We start from the raw sequence: 17,364 nt of genomic DNA on the forward strand, positions 1-17,364 counted from the left end.
TCTAGAAAATTAATAATTTAAAAGGTTTGCAGAAAAATAAAATAATCAATGGATTTTTAGTAGCACACACACAACTTTCAGCAAAATATCAATCAAAGGAAAAATGGTCTAGAGGTTTAGATTTTACCTGGTTTCAACAACAATCAGTCCTAATTAATTTATTTTCATGAATTTCTTTCAATTAATAGCCAAGAACACTTAGATTATAATTCTATTTTACTTTTCCGAGCAACAAATAGAGTGTATCGACTAAGATTAAATTTCAATATCCCTATTAAAAATCTAGTCTTAGTGATATGTGTAAAACAATGTTCTTTTTAAGGCTCCATTAATGTTATATACTCTCCCGAGCTATATAAACAATTAACAGTGTAAATTCTATTGGTCCTATTCAAAATCCCCTCTACCGAGTGTCGGATTCCAAATAAATATAACAAATCAATTATTGATCAAGTAATTGAAAAGATAATCAAAACTAGAAAAACAATTAATCTAAGGGAATTCAATCCAATAAAATTAAAAACTCGTAAAAGTGTCTACACCAGGCTTCATCCGACCTCTAGACTCTAAAAATTTAGTTCATAATAAAATTCTGATAAATCAAAACATATTCAGAAAAATAAACATCAATTCAGAATTTAATAAATATAAAAGAAAGAAAACAAAGCTGATTATGCGATGCCGTGTCCGGAAAACGCAATCTTCAAATCTTTTCTTCACGTTAAGTGCAAATTTTCCCTTCAAAATTTCACGATCAAAATCCTCTCCAAATTATGTATGATGTATGCGACCGCTTCCTCCTTTCAATTCTCCAATTATATCCTTTTATACGTTGCATCAAAAGCCCAATAAGAAGCCCAACAAAATCTTAAAGTTTTATTCCCGAAAATTTTTAAAACTATGGTATCTCGACGAGGCGGGCGCTCAAACCAACGGCGCGGGCGCGCACATGCTACGCATTATATTTTCCAAAGCTCGCAAGAAACAGCGCGATAGTGCTTCAATCCCTCTTCTTAGCGCTACAAATAAGCGCTATAACAATTTTTTCTCTTCTACAACGCTTATTTCCTTCTTTCTTTCTCTTTTCTTTTCTTTTTTCTGCTTTTTCTCTTCTGCCTTTTATTCTTTTCTTCCCTTTTTTTCTTCTTTTCCTCACAATCTCAATAATTTTCCTACGTGCACACAAACAACAAAACAACGTATAAATCTGCTCGAAACAAAGCAATTAACAATTAAAATCACAAACATATTAAGTGCATAAAATGCACTTATCAAATTCTCCCAAACTTAAATGTTTTCTAGTCCCGAGCAAAACTAAATAAAACAAACAAACAAATAAACATCACACAAGAAAAGATAAAATTAAATTATGCAACCCAACCAGCCTTAGATATCCAACAATTAATCCATGTGTAAATAATCCATGTGTAGTTAGATTTCTCAAGAGTTCTCGTGCGTGTGTGAATTACCAATCTTGTCTATCCACCTAGCTTTCGATACACTAATGCAACAAGTTCGTTTCATAGAATCAACTCCGCTCTCTAGTTTATAAGAACTCTCCACCAAGTTCAACTTCTACTCATTAAGATCAAAAGGACTTTTCAAGTTATATTACATTTTATTTTTAAAATCACCGGATTTTGCACCCGATTTTTATTTAGCCCCAATAATTACCCGCAGACTTAGCTATAACTAAAGATAGGATTCGGATTTCAATCCCCTCGTCTATATCCCGGATGGAGCATCAACCCCATTTTATCCGCAAACTTAGTCATGGATCGGTGATTAGGATTTCAATCCCTTTCCATGCCCGGATGGAGTTGTTATTAACAAAAAAATTTCTATGTTGCTTTGGCAAATTTTCATCATTCAATAAAAATGTTGCCTAAATCATTTCTAAGCTTGTAGAAGTTTACCTCGGTGTCAAGTATAAATGACCAAAATTAAGAATCGAATCATCCAATTCACTCACAAAATCACAAAGTTTCTCTAATCACTAGGGACTAGACAATCAAGGCATAGTGCATAATTTGTGAGAACTCAAGAAAAAATTTCACCAACACTAGATTTAAAAATCTCTTTTCTTTGTCAAGTATAAATATTTCTTTTTGTTTTCTAATTTTTCAATTTTTTTCTAAAAAGAACACAAAACATAAAAACTAAACAAAAATAAAAACACAAGCAGTGCATAAATATCATATCAAGTGCACTTCAACATAAAAAATTCACTAACATCAAAAACTTCAACTTCAGGCATGCAGGAAACATATGTGTACAAAAATGATTATTCACCCCCCAAACTTAGATACGATCATTGTTCCCAATGATTGAATTCAAAAAAAAGAACAAGGGACTCGTACCTTTGACACCAAGCATCAGGACTCGATGTCATCATCATCTCCTTGAAAATAAGTCGCAGCATCTACAGTTCATCAGGCGACCATTGTGCTTCGATATAAGAATGTGAAAGTGAGAGAGTGACTTGAAAAAAGAGCCTAATGCCTAATTTAATCTCTGAAGACAACGTATTGCGTGTAAAGTGGTGCCCTTCCGAAGCGCAATTGTGCAAGATGTAGTGAGGTTGGGAAGCACAGTAGCGCAAGAATTGGTGCTGTTGAGAGGCGCTATCGAGCTAGGTTGCGGCGCTATTGAGGAGCGTTGTTGTGCATGAGGAGGCACTGTTTGGAAGTGCTATCGCACATGAGAGGAGCGCTCTTTTGCACCCGTGAAGTGCAGAGGGGGCGTGGGCGCGGAATAGGTGAGGAGCGAGCGCACATGACTTTCGGATTTAATATCACAAATTAGAGTGGGCGCACTCTAACACTTGTGCGGGCGCGCACGTGCATTGGCCAGAGCTTCTCAAGACCTGAAAAAAATTCAAAAATTTGTAATATTAGGCCTCCAAAATTTCCAATAATGCATTCAAAAATAATAATTAACTCATTAACAGAAATGAAAAAAATAAAAATAAAGCATAAATTAGATAAAAATAAAAATAAAAATGAAACAACACAAAAATTTTGGGTTGCTGATGTGATGGTATTTTCCTATGTTTGATTGAGTTAATTTGTGATGATTAGGTGTATTTTGATTGATTAAATTCATGTTATAGTTCCTAATCATGGTATGTGATTTGATATAGGAAAAGTGAAGGAAATGAGCTAAAGATGGAAGAAAGAGCCGAGATAAGAAAAGAATTACGGAGCAGCAATGATCCAAAACTTATTTTTAATTTTAGAGACTTAAAATCCGATCTTCACCAATCAGAATGAAATTCAAGATGTTTTGAAGCTGGTGTCCAAATTTCAGCTCAATCCAACGGCTAGATCTCCGGATATGAATTTTTCAAAATCGTTGCTCGCTGGAAAAAAAGCTGCTCGCTCGATCTGCAACATTTTACCGATCGAGCGGCCAAAAAATTATGAAAACAGTAGCTGGAAAAAATATGCTCGCTCGATCTGCAACATTTTACCGATCAAGCGAGCGGGTCTGTTCGGAAAGAATTTTTATTTTTGGGAACTCTTTTATTTTAGACTCTAGACTTTTATTAGGTTTTGATTCCGATTTTTAGACATTCAATCATCAGATTGGGAGGCTTAGAACGTGGAAGAACTTTATTGGCGGCTAGGTTTCTTCTCTCTTTCCTTAGATTTAATTTTCTTTCATGAATTTTTCTAGAAAATTCATGAATCGTTGTGGCTAAGTTTTAGTACTTGGTTGAGGAAGACGAACCCTTGAGTTATGTAATTTGTGAGATTCAGTTTTCATTGTTTAATTCCAAATTGCGTATCAAGAGTTGTTTTGGATTGATTGCATGCTTGTATGTGAGATCTTAGGATTGATCACCTTAGGATTTTGCTATACAATCTATTGCTAAATTAGAACTCAAATCCGTAATTGTTTGAATCATCTGATTTGTGAAGCAACTATGATTAATATTTTCTGCTGTTGAATTTGTTAAATCGTAGGAACAACAATTGACTAGATTAAATACATCTGCTGGTGCATGTGTTGTCTAGATTCATCAGTTTTACTCATTTAAATGCTACCGTGGATTTAAATCTAATCGCTGGTATTGGGTTAATTTATGGGGTAAGGGTTAACTTAGAACGCTGGTGTCTAGTTAACTAAAATTAAGGTGAAACAGGAATTAAATTTCCAATGATGAATATTCAATGTGAATTAATTATTTTTAGGGAATCGATGATCGAATGAATAATTTCAAGGATATATTCTACCGATACCAAGTCTCGTTCTTTATTTGATCTTCCTTATTTTAATTATTGCATAGTAGTTTATAAAATCCAACAAACCCCTTTTAATTATTTTAAGTATTTTTAAGAACACAAATAAATTTCACTTTCCTCATGGGAACGATCCCTACTCTCGCTACTACATGTTTATTTAGTTAATCTGAGTTGGGTTAATTTGGGCGCGACATGACTAAGCGCTAACAAATTTTGGCGCCGTTGCCGGGGATCGAACCCGGGTCACCCGCGTGACAGGCGGGAATACTCACCACTATACTACAAATTTTGGCGCCGTTGCCGGGGAAGGCGTTTAATTTATTTTGTGTTCTTGTTTTTTTTTTTTATTTTTATTTTTTATTTATATTCTTTTCTCCCAGTGCTACTCTGGTTTGTTCATGCTTACAGGAGAATCTTCTGAAAAAGAATTCCATTACGATTCAGAGATAGAGAGAACACTCCATAGAAGAAGTAAGGAAGCTCGACATAAATTGGAGGAGGACGAAAATCAAACTGAAAACATCATAGAAGAGATGGCTGACAATGCGAATCTGAGTCTTCGACAATTGGGAACTCCGGACCCCAATCAACAAGCTTTATGCATTACTTTTCCTACTTTAGAAAATAATGCTACTTTTGAGCTCAAATCTGGATTAATTCACTTATTACCTTCCTTTCATGATCTTGCAGGTGAGGACCCGAATAAACACCTGATGAAATTCCATGTGGTTTGCACGAGTATGAAGCCCCATGGAGTGACAGAGGAGCAGATCCAACTGAGAGCCTTTCCTTTCTCTTTGAAGAGTGCTGCTAAGGATTGGCTATATTATTTACCCTCTGGATCCATCACGACTTGGACTGAGATGAAAAGAATTTTCCTGGAGAAGTACTTCCCAGCTTCTAGAGCAGCCAACATCAGGAAGGAGATCTATGTGATCAAGCAATATGCAGGGGAATCACTTCATGAGTACTGAGAGCGGTTCAAAAAGCTTTATGCTAGTTGTCCGTAACATCAGATAAGTGAAAATCAATTAATTCAATTGTGCTATGAAGGTTTGTTGCCTCATGACAGGAGTATGCTAGATGCAGCCAGTGGAGGAGTTTTTATGGATAAAACTCCAGTTCAAGCGAGAAATCTGATAGAGAACATGGCTGTCAATTCTCAACAATTTGGAACCATCAGGAGTGATCATGCGCCCAGATGGGGCAATGAGATAAATGTTTCTTCCCTTGAACAACAATTGACTGAACTGATGTCTTTTGTGTGTCAAATGGCTGTAGGGAATGGACAAATGGTTAAAGTTTGTGGAATTTGCAATGCGATGGGACACGCTACTGACATGTGTCCCACACTTCAAGAGGAGTCGGTCGAACATGTGAATGCTACTGGTGGTTTTCCTGGACCTCCACAGCGAAAGTATGATCCATACTCCAGCACATACAATCCTGGCTGGAAGGATCATCCGAATCTGAGATACGGAAACCAACAGGAAAATCAGCCTGGACCTCAGGCACCTCAGCAACATCAAGCTTATAGGCCACCGTATCCTCCACAACCACAACGTCCTCAAGTTCCAACGCCTGGTGAGTTTCTAGAAAACATTGTTAAGGATCTTGCTACTAATATTGTAACTTTTCAACATGAAACTCGAGCAAGTATCCAACACTTGAACACTCAGGTGGGGCAGTTGGCAACAACAATAAATAGGTTGGAAGCACAACATTCCAACGCTTTGCCATCACAGACAGTGGTGAACCCAAGAGAGAACGTGGTGCCATAACTTTGAGGAGTGGAAGAGAGTTGAAGGTCCATGAGGAGGAGGTTCAAACACCGGTAAAAAAGAAAAAGGTGGAGGAATCCAAAATGGATGGGAATGAAATAATTCAAAAAGCGCCAAGAGGTAAGTTTCGTCCTCTTTCTGAGTATAAACCTGTAGCCCATTTTCCATTAGCATTGAAAGAGTCTAGGAAGGATGAAGGAATTAAGGGGTTGTATGAAGTGTTTCATATATGTGAGGTAAATATTCCACTGTTAGATGCTATTAAACAAGTACCTCGCTATGCTAAATTTTTAAAAGAGTTGTGTACTATGAAGAGAAAACAAAAACTGAAGGGATGTCAGAAAGTTGAATTGGGAGAACAGGTCTCCGCCGTAATTCAAAGAAAGGTACCTACAAAATGCAAGGACCCAGGTATGTTCTCGATTCCTTGTAAGATAGGATATGTTCAGAGTGATACAACCATGTTAGATTTAGGAGCATCGATTAATGTTATGTCATACTCTGTTTATGCTTCCTTAAAACTAAGGCCCTTGCTTGAAACTGACATTGTTGTTCAGATGACTGATAAATCTACTATTTTTCCTAGAGGAGTGATAGAGGATGTTTCTGTGCAAGTTGGTAATTTGATTTTTCCTGCTGATTTCTAGATGTTGATAATGGTACTCTCACTATGGAATTTGATAGGGAAATTGCTAAGTTTAATATTTTTGATACCTTGAAAAATCCTAGTTGTGAAAGTGATGTTAATATTCTTGATGTCAATGATCACTTATCACAAGGACGAAAACACTTTGTACGTAATTTAGGATAAGTTGAAGAAGATTGTTGTAAGACCTGCTGAGAATTCGAATTCTAAAATTTTTCCTTCTGATTTGCAGGCATCTAAAACTGAGCCGAAACTTCCTCTAGATAGATCAAAAGGAATCCCCAAGAAATCCAAGAAGAGAAAGCATGGGACGAAATTAACTGGAAAATTACTCAAGTGAGTGAAGGTGGACAAGGAAACTAGATATGAACCACCTTGATGAACTGAAGCATGCAGTCAGGCCGACGACTGTAAACAGAGGCGCTGCTTGGGAGGCAACCCAAGGGGAATATTTTCATCCATTCTTAGTTTTTATTTATTTTTGTTTTTCATTTTTTTTCTTACATTGGGGACAATGTAAGATTTTAAGTATGGGGGAGAGGACTTAGCCAGTCATTGAGAGAATTTAGCCATTTTTAAAAAAAAAATATATTTTAGAGCTCATAGTTTGTGATGAATTTGACTGTTGAAATTCACTAGCCCGTGATGATATCTAATTGATGACGTGAATGTTTTTGAAAATAGATGATTTGCTAACCTTGGAACACTTTGATATCCAATGCAAATTAGACTTTGATGTGGTTCTTGAATATTCTTAAGCACGCATGAGTCATGGCTTGTGAATTGTATATGACATAGTGAAGGTCATGTGAGCCTTGTGATAGTCTTAGGAAGTCGCTAGCCTATCAACCTCCCTTTTGAGCTTAATTAATAAAAAAATTAAAAGAGTAAAGAATGGAGTTAGTAAGGTGAGGGAAGGCATTGGAATGGGGATTGAAATTCTAGTCCTATAAATTCCAAGAGCTAAATATGGAGGAGAATGTATGGAGCTGAGGATAACCGGGTGCAATTACTCGGACAAGTGAAAATACTATAAAACTTCTCAATGGTTTAATTTGATTTGTTGGTGTGCAACTTGAGCTATTGTGGGGTTTTACATTGAATGGATCTATGAAGTGTGCATGACACTTGCTAATGACCAAACACACACACACGTTCAGGGCTATATCTCGAGTTGAAATGTCTGGATATTGAACTTGTTCCGTTGTTAGAATTTTAACGCCTTTATTGATCATGCATTGAATTTATTCCTGAGGCACAAATGTGAAGATCATGGTTATTTTTTTTATGGATTATGAGTTCGAACTTATTCTTGGTTTTGTGTTGCTCGAGGGCGAGCAAGGATTAAGTAGGGGGAATTTGATGTGATGGTATTTTCCTATGTTTGATTGAGTTAATTTGTGATGATTAGGTGTATTTTGATTGATTAAATTCATGTTATAGTTTCTAATCATGGTATGTGATTTGATATAGGAAAAGTGAAGAAAAGGTGCTAAAGATGGAAGAAAGAGCCAAGATAAGAAAAGAATTACGGAGCAGCAATGATCCAAAACTAATTTTTAATTTTAGAGAGCTTCAAATCCGATCTCCCAATCAGAATGAAATTCAAGATGTTTTGAAGTTGCTGTCCAAATTTCAGCTCAATCCGACGGCTAGATCTCCGGATTTGAATTTTTCAAAATCGCTGCTCGTTGGAAAAAAAAAGCTGCGCGCTCGATCTGCAACATTTTACCGATCGAGCGGCCAAAAAATTATGAAAACAGTAGCTGGAAAAAATATGCTCGCTCGATCTGCAACATTTTACCGATCGAGCGAGCGGGTCTGTTCGGGAAGAATTTTTATTTTTGGGAACTCTTTTATTTTAGACTCTAGACTTTTATTAGGTCTTGATTCCGATTTTTAGACATTCAATCATCAGATTGGGAGGCTTAGAACGTGGAAGAACTTTCTTGGCGGCTAGGTTTCTTCTCTCTTTCCTTAGATTTAATTTTCTTTCATGATTTTTTCTAGAAAATTCATGAATCGTTGTGGCTAAGTTTTAGTACTTTGTTGAGGAAGACAAACCCTTGAGTTATGTAATTTGTGAGATTCAGTTTTCATTGTTTAATTCCAAATTGCGTATCAAGAGTTGTTTTGGATTGATTTTCATGCTTGTATGTGAGATCTTAGGATTGATCACCTTAGGATTTTGCTATACAATCTATTGATAAATTAGAACTCAAATCCATAATTTTTTTAATCATCTGATTTGTGAAGCAACTATGATTAATATTTTCTGCTGTTGAATTTGTTAAATCGTAGGAACAACAATTGACTAGATTAAATACATCTACTGGTGCATGTGTTGTCTAGATTCATCAGTTTTACTCATTTAAATGCTACCGTGGATTTAAATCTAATCGCTGGTATTGGGTTAATTTATGGGGTAAGGGTTAACTTAGAACGCTGGTGTCTAGTTAACTAAAACTAAGGTGAAACAGGAATTAAATTTCCAATGATGAATATTCAATGTGAATTGATTATTTTTAGGGAATCGATGATCGAATGAATAATTTCAAGGGTATAGTTTACCGATACCAAGTCTCGTTCTTTATTTGATCTTCTTTATTTTAATTATTGCATAGTAGTTTATAAAATCCAACAAACCCCTTTTAATTATTTTAAGTATTTTTAAGAACACAAATAAATTTCACTTTCCTCGTGAAAACGATCCATACTCTCGCTACTACATGTTTATTTAGTTAATCTGAGTTGGATTAATTTGGGCGCGACACGACTAAGCACTACCAGTTGCCTCCCAAAAAGCGCTTGGTTTATAGTCGTCAGCTTGACTTTCACCGATTTTAGGCGGTTGTCTCATTGGTTGGGGTCTTCCCCTTCTCTTTCACCCGCCAAATATATTCTACAAACCGCTTTTTAAATTTCGCCTTCTTTTTTAGGTTTTTCTTCTTTGGTAAACTTGGCTCTCTCTCTCCTTTGGCAATTCAACCTCAATAACAGCTTTTTGACAACCCTCCAGCTTCACTACCAGCTCAATCATGCATAATTCTTCAAAAGGTGGGTTAGGTGCCTCCATGAATATGTTAAAAATTACTCGTTTGCCTTCCACACTCATCGACAATTCACCCTTCTTGACATCTATTTTGGCATCAGCAGTAGCCAAAAACGGTCTTCCAAAAATCAATGGAGCACCATGATCTGCTTCCATGTCTAATATCACAAAATCAGCCGGAAATATAAATATATCCACCTTGACTAGCACATCTTCAACAATACCCCGTGTATATGTGATGCTTCTATCCGCCAATTGCAATGTGATCGTGGTTGATTTCATCTCTCCCAAATCCAAGGCCCTGTAAATAGACAATGACATTAAATTAATACTGACCCCTAAATCACATAAATCACTACTAATATGAGATCCACCAATAGAACAAGGAATAGTAAAACTCCCTGGATCTTTAAGCTTTTGTGGCATCTTCTTTTGAAGCACGACACAACATTCTTCAGTTAAGTTGACCACCTCGTTCTCTAGCAGCCTCCTTTTCTTAGACATCACCTCTTTGATAAACTTTGCGTAGTTCGGCATTTGTTCAAGAGCATCAGCAAAAAGGATGTTGATATGTATCTTCTTGAAAATCTCCAAGAATTTTGAGAACTGCTCATCCAATGCCTTCTTCTTGAACCTTTGGGGGTATGGAAGTGAAGGCTTGTACATCGGTTTATGTTCAGGTTCAATCTCCTTCTCCTCGACTTCCTTTTCTTCAACTGCAAATTTTTCAGTCCTATCAGATGCCTTGCCCTCACGTTTGCCTTCTTCATTACCTAGTTGTTTCCCACTTCTTAAGGTGATAGCATTGCATTGCTCCTTCGGATTTATCTCTGTATTGCTTGGAAATTGAACTCTGTTGTTATCTTTCAAGGCATTTGCCAGCTGCCCAATACTAGTCTCCATAGATTGTAGCACAGCGCCCATATTGGCCACATGCGTCTCTAAGATGTCAAGGCAAGACTCAGTCCTCGTTATCCTCTTGCTCGATTCATGCACAAAAGTACTAACAACATCCTCCAAAGAAGGCTTACCTTCACCCTTATTTGTATTGAACCCCGGAGGAGGATTTAACACATTTTTATTGTTAGCGTAAGAAAAATTTTCATGATTGCGCAAACCTGGGTGATAAGTATTGGGAACAGGATTACCTCTATAGACTCCATATCCTCGGTAGCCATTAGGATTGATATAATTAACTTTTTTTGGGGGATGAGATCCTTCAATAGCGACTGAAACTCCCGTTGAATCTGCGACATTCACCTTATTCAATGGAGCTACTTGCGTCGTCAGTGTAGATAATTGGGCAGTGATAGAGGTAAGAGGGTTAACGCTATACACTCCAACAGGCTTCTTGATGCCCATACGCTCAGATGTCCATTGAAAACTATTGATCGTCATTTGATCCAACATATCATAGGCCTGTACAGGGTCCTTAGCAAAGATGGTACCTCCAGCAGCATAGTCCACAGACATCCTCGTAGGAGCATTCAGTACATTATAAAACCACTCAATTTGCTCCCAATATGCAAAATTATGGTTAGGACAACGTCTAAGTAAATCTTTGTACCTTTCCCACGCCTCGTAGATCTGTTCACAGTCCATCTGCCTAAAGGTGCTGATTTTGATTTTCAGTTGGGTGGACTTGGCGGGTGGAAAGTACCTTGCAAGAAACTTGACTGTCATATCCTCTCATGTAGTTATACTTCCCAATGACAGCGATTGTAGCTAACTCCTTGTCCAATCCTTGAGAGAAAAAGATAACAAACGTAAGCGAATAATATCCTCAGGAACATCGTTCATCTTTACCGTATCGGTGATTTCCAAGAAAGTCCGCAGGTGCAGATGAGGATCAGCTGTGGCGCTCCCATTGAATTGGTTCTGTTGAACCATGTTGATCAAAGCCAGCTTCAATTCGAAGTTTTTGACATTTATAGTCCCTCGAGCGATTCCAAAATAGTGAGCCGGATCGTCGGCCTGAAATGATCTCTGATTGGCGCCATGGGAGGTTGTTGTATATTCTCTTCAGCCATTCTGTTTAATTCTTCTTCTCTTATCAGTCGTCTCAATTCTCTTGCAGTACGTTCGATCTCCGGATCAAAGAGTAGAGAATTAGCGCTTTGAGATCGTCGCATGAACTGCAAGTAAGAAGAATTAAAATTAATTAGTAACTAAAAATAAAATAAAGAAAAGCTCTAAATTAAAATCTAGACTAATTGGTAACAAGACTAAAATAAATTCAAAAATTACTCTCCGGAAACGACGCCAAAAACTTGTTGCGAAATTTGTGCCCGCAAGTGCACAATTGTCAAGTTTTAATATAGTAATAAATAGAGTGTCGATCCCACGAGGAGTAACGTGAAAATATTCAGTACTTTTAATTATAATAGTCTAAACTTTATCTAGAAAATTAATAATTTAAAAGGTTTGCAGAAAAATAAAATAATCAATGGATTTTTAGTATCACGCACACAACTTTCAGCGAAATATCAATCAGAGGAAAAATGGTCTAGAGGTTTAGATTTCACCTGGTTTCAACAACAATCACTCCTAATTAATTTATTTTCATGAATTTCTTTCAATTAATAGCCAAGAACACTTAGATTATTTTATTTCTCTCTCCCGAGCAACAAATAGGGTGTATCAACTAAGATTCAATTTCAATATCCCTATTAAAAATATAGTATTAGTGATATGTGTAAAATAATGTTCTTTTTAAGGCTCCATTAATGTTATATTCTCTCCCGAGCTATATAAACAATTAACAGTGTAAATTCTATTGGTCCTATTCAAAATCTCCTCTCTCGAGTGCCGGATTCCAAATAAATATAACAAATCAATTATTGATCAAGTAATTGAAAAGACAATCAAAACCAGAAAAACAATTAATCTAAGGGAATTCAATCCAATAAAATTAAAAACTAGTAAAAGTGTCTACACAAGGTTCCATCCGACCTCTAGACTCTAAAAATTTAGTTCATAATAAAATTTTGATAAAACCAAAACATATTCAGAAAAATAAACATCAATTCAGAATTTAATAAATATAAAAGAAAGAAAACAAAGCCGATTATGCACTGCCGTGTCCGGAGAACGCAATCTTCAACTCTGTTCTTCACGTTAAGTGCAAATTTTCCCTTCAAAATTTCACGATCAAAATCCTCTCCAAATTATGTCTGATGTATGCGGCCGCTTCCTCCTTTCAATTCTCCAATTATATCCTTTTATACGTTGCATCAAAAGCCCAATAAGAAGCCCAAAAAAATCTTAAAGTTTCCTTCCCGAAAATTTTTAAACTCTGTTATCTCGATGGGGCGGGCACTCAAACCAACGGCGCGGGTGCACACATGCTACGTCTTTTATTTTCCAAAGCTCACAAGAAACAGCGCGATAGCGCTTAATTAAGCACGATAGCGCTTCAATCCCTCTTCTTAGCTATAAGGACAATATTTTAATATGTTAATTAATTTGTGTGTTAAAAATATGTATTAATACATATCGGTTTATAGCCGATATTAAAATGCATATTTTATTTATAGAGCATATATGAATTAAAATAAATCAAACCGGATCAAGTTTTAACCCCGAATGAATAAAATAAGACACACATTAAACTAATACATATCTTAAATAGATATCGATATATGTGATATATATTATATTATCTTCTCTCTCCACAAACTTCATCTTCATAGCCGATTCCCATTCTTTTTTTTTTAAATCTTCACGTCGCTTTAAATGGTCGTATCTCCTTCGTTTGTGGCCGATTTTTGAAAATAAATATAGTTCTGGAATCCTAGCGACGTAAGCTTTCTTTTGATATTGATTTCGTAAGGTTTCGTTGTTGTCTCAAAAACCCGACTTCGACAGCCGCCGTCCAGTCGCCGCTGATCGCCGCCTAGGTTAAGAGAAGGTGGTTTTAGGTATGTTCAGCCATATTCGAGGTCTGGGAGGTATAATTTCGAATTTAGGTTTCGAATTTTGGGAATTTCGATTCCAATTACTTCCGTTAATTGATATTTGATTTATTATTGGTTGTAGGTACTATATTGGACTCGATTGAAGGTATTCGATATTTTTTCAGAATTTATTTGGGATTAATTTCAAATTTCCAGATTTTTAATATTGGGGATTTTCAAATTTAAGTGTTGATTATTCAGTAATTGAGTGTTTAGATGCTATAGAAAATATAAATGCGAAATTTTGAAATTTGTAGGAATTTTTAGAAAAGTCAGATTGTTGAATTTTGGGTATTTTGACTTGTATAGTCGTATATTCGATAGTTGGTCATGAATAGGAATTAATATGATATAAAATGGTTTTTCATAGGATTGGACTATTCGAGAATTACTTGAGATATTTCTGTGGTAAATTAAGTGTTGGTTGAGGTACGTATGAGCTGTTTACATTACGACGCCTATAATGGCATGTAATGATATTAAGTATTTTGTAATGAGTGATAATGTGCTTTATGTGCTTATGTGAGTTATATGATTGCATTCACTCATTTACATTGATTGTTAATGTGCAGAATTGAGAATAATCCTTATTTTTTTAATAAAATAAAATAAATTTCAAATACATTTTTATTGGAAATATTAAGGGATATTCGTCAAATAAGCACGTTAAAAGTTTGTCACGCATTACATTGCATTTCGTTGCATTGTACTTGATTTTATTCATGTCAGTTATATTTGTCGTAATTTTTCTAGTTCGTCGTACTGGGGTCCGACCCCTATTTTCTTTTTATGTTGTGTATGTTTGTGATTCTATAGCAGGATATCCAGGGGGATTTGACGCATCTGGTGGAGCGTCATCTAGTGGTACCCAGTGAGTAGAGCGTGGAGTCAAGTTCTCAGATATATGTATATATCAGATTAGCGAGTTTTATATTTTTCAGTGAATGCCCTGTGTATATGTATTGATAGTTTTTACTTTGTTGGTGTGATCGAGCCTTGCCGGCTCTGCATATGTTTAGTCCTGGCCAGTGCGACTATAGGTTTTTAAATTGGTGTTGTGACTCTATTTTCGAGTATATATTGCTGGTTGTGTTGTACAGTTTTTTTGGGATGTCTTATTTACAAATAGGTCATGCCGAATTTTCTGTAGGCCCAAAACACAAATTTTTAACTCATTTTTGCTGTTTACATTAATTAATCCTGGTTGTTTGATCATTAAATATTAAATTAGGACACGGACCCTTTCATTAGCGCTACAAATAAGCTCTATAGCGCTTCTTTTCTCTTCTACATCGCTTATTTCCTTCTTTCTTTCTCTTTTCTTTTCTTTTTTCTGCTTCTTCTCTTCTGCCTTTTATTCTTTTCTTCCCTTTTTTTCTTCTTTTCCTCACAATCTCAATAATTTTTCTACGTGCACACAAACAACAAAACAACGCATAAATCTGCTCGAAACAAAGCAATTAACAATTAAAATCAAAAACATATTAAGTGCATGAAATGCACTTATCAGTGATTCACCTTAATGACGCATACGTTCTCTCAATACATTAGAGTCGGATATGACGAAACTTGAATGATGATGAACCCAACCAACCAAAAAAAAAATGTGCCTTCAAAAATAAACATTATTAAAAAAACATTCGTATAAATCACATAACATGACACAATAAAGTGTCCATGCAAAACAAAACAAATACGAAAAATCAAAAAACTAATTCAAATGTATAGTAAATCAAACGTAAAACTTTTACAGTCTACTAACCTGCACCAAAGTGTCCATGCAAAATATTTCATTTCCATTATCCACGCTGTATTTTTCCATCATGCACATTTGAACATTGATAATTTCATGACTAACAAGCTTACCAAACAAGAAATCACAGAACACAAAGCCTGATAAATGGACAATTTCATCTTGTCAAACCTCAACACTACAACAAAATAAGAATTATTTTGTATTAAAAAAGATCCTAAAAAAGTGATAAGAAAATAAAACGAGCTTGCAGATAGAAATTCATACGTTATATCATCCCTCGAAAGATATTCCGTCAACAACTTTTTATCTTCGACTGTGGCTTCTTCATGTCCACAGAAATCTGTTCTACCTTGGTATTGACTGGTCCAACTCGTACTCAAATATTTATCAAGTAGCTTCTCAACATCAATTACTTTTCTTCCCTACCTGAGAATACACAAACATGGTCAAAAACAGTAACACAAAGTAAAATATAGGACTTCAAATTCAAATAATCAAGCTTAAAGATGGTTCCGATCAAAGTCAAATCTTTTTTCATCTCTTCCTCTTTGGTATGGTACTGGATGGTGTCACAAACATTGATGGCTTTTTTTTCTTTACCCGATCACCCCTCGTTCTGATATTATCGACTATAGAAGATTGGAAATTAGTGATTTTCTCGACCTTCTCAGAATTATCATCACTCTCGTCCATCCTACCACTTTTAACAAAAGTATCATCATCAATAGCACTTTCGATCACATTGGTTACTGCATTGGTTGAAATATCACCCACAAAAACATTATTTTCTTTAACCACTTTCGTTACAATATTATCCAACAATTGATCAATCTCATTTAGATCTTCACTACTACCGTCACATGATCCGTTAAGAGAATACTCTCCATCGGCTTTGATTTTTTTCGTTCCCATGTCAACATTTTCTTCATTTTTATCCCTCTCAATCTTAGCACCAACAACACATTTTCCATTCCCCAAGTCATCAACACCTATAATTTTTTTCATCTCAAACTCGGCACCAGTCACACCCTTTCCCTTATCCAATCCGTTAGCACATACATCTTCACCCATCTTCAATTCACCAATATCTGGAATTTTGGTCTCAATCAATTCCTGAACATCCTCACCTTATGCATTCAAATTTTCAGATAAACCAACACTTTTACTCGTAACCATTTGGTCACCATCTGCTCTTTTTTCTTTCAACGAGTAATCAACAGAATTATGGACAGGCACATCAAAAAAATCAAAAAAATTACCACCTTGGTCATGTCTCAAAATCTATTCTTATTCTTCAATTGTCTTATCGACCTCATCAACACTGTCATCAGAACTCGGAACATAGTCAACTACAACATCTTTTTCTTTGTGATTTCGAGCAACTTCCTTCCCCCAACACCACATTTTCTTTCGCATCAAACAACTTTCTATTCGCTCCAACTCTCTCACGTTTCAACTGTGCACAAATTCGTTTCAACATTTTTATCTTATCCATTTTTTTTCACCGTTTTGTCGAGTTCACAATTATCTAGACTGTCTCCTTGTTCCTTCAAAATCGGCAGCACCAACTACAATAATAAAGAAATTAATAAAAATTGTTTTTTTTATTTGTAAAATATTAAATAAAAGATGCTACTAGAATTACCTTGTTGTCCAATAACATTTCCTCCTCTGAAAAGGGATATATTGACAAAACCTGATACAAAAATAAATATATATACATAATGATCCTACATTAAAAATAGGATAAGTAATATGAAAGATACCTTGGTTGAAGATATGGCATCGAAAATCGATTCAGATTTGACGGCATCCAAATGGATCTTTTTTTTCCAAAATGAAACAAACGGGGGAAGATATGAACACCACGTGGTACAGCTAATGATGACACTATCTCGTATAACCAAGCGTAAGCAAAAAATTATA

At 35.7% G+C, this 17,364-nt stretch overlaps 1 non-coding gene across 1 annotated transcript; it reads right to left on the reverse strand.

Annotated features, from left to right (window-relative positions):
- Positions 1–4,464: 4,464 nt before the first annotated feature.
- On the reverse strand, positions 4,465–4,540 carry TRNAD-GUC (transfer RNA aspartic acid (anticodon GUC)). The gene has a single exon. It is a non-coding gene; the product is annotated as a tRNA-Asp (tRNA).
- Between the last annotated feature and the right edge of the window lie 12,824 nt (positions 4,541–17,364).

This window comes from Henckelia pumila, chromosome 2, assembly GCF_033568475.1.
Source record: "Henckelia pumila isolate YLH828 chromosome 2, ASM3356847v2, whole genome shotgun sequence".
In the NCBI taxonomy this organism is placed as follows: domain Eukaryota; kingdom Viridiplantae; phylum Streptophyta; class Magnoliopsida; order Lamiales; family Gesneriaceae; genus Henckelia; species Henckelia pumila.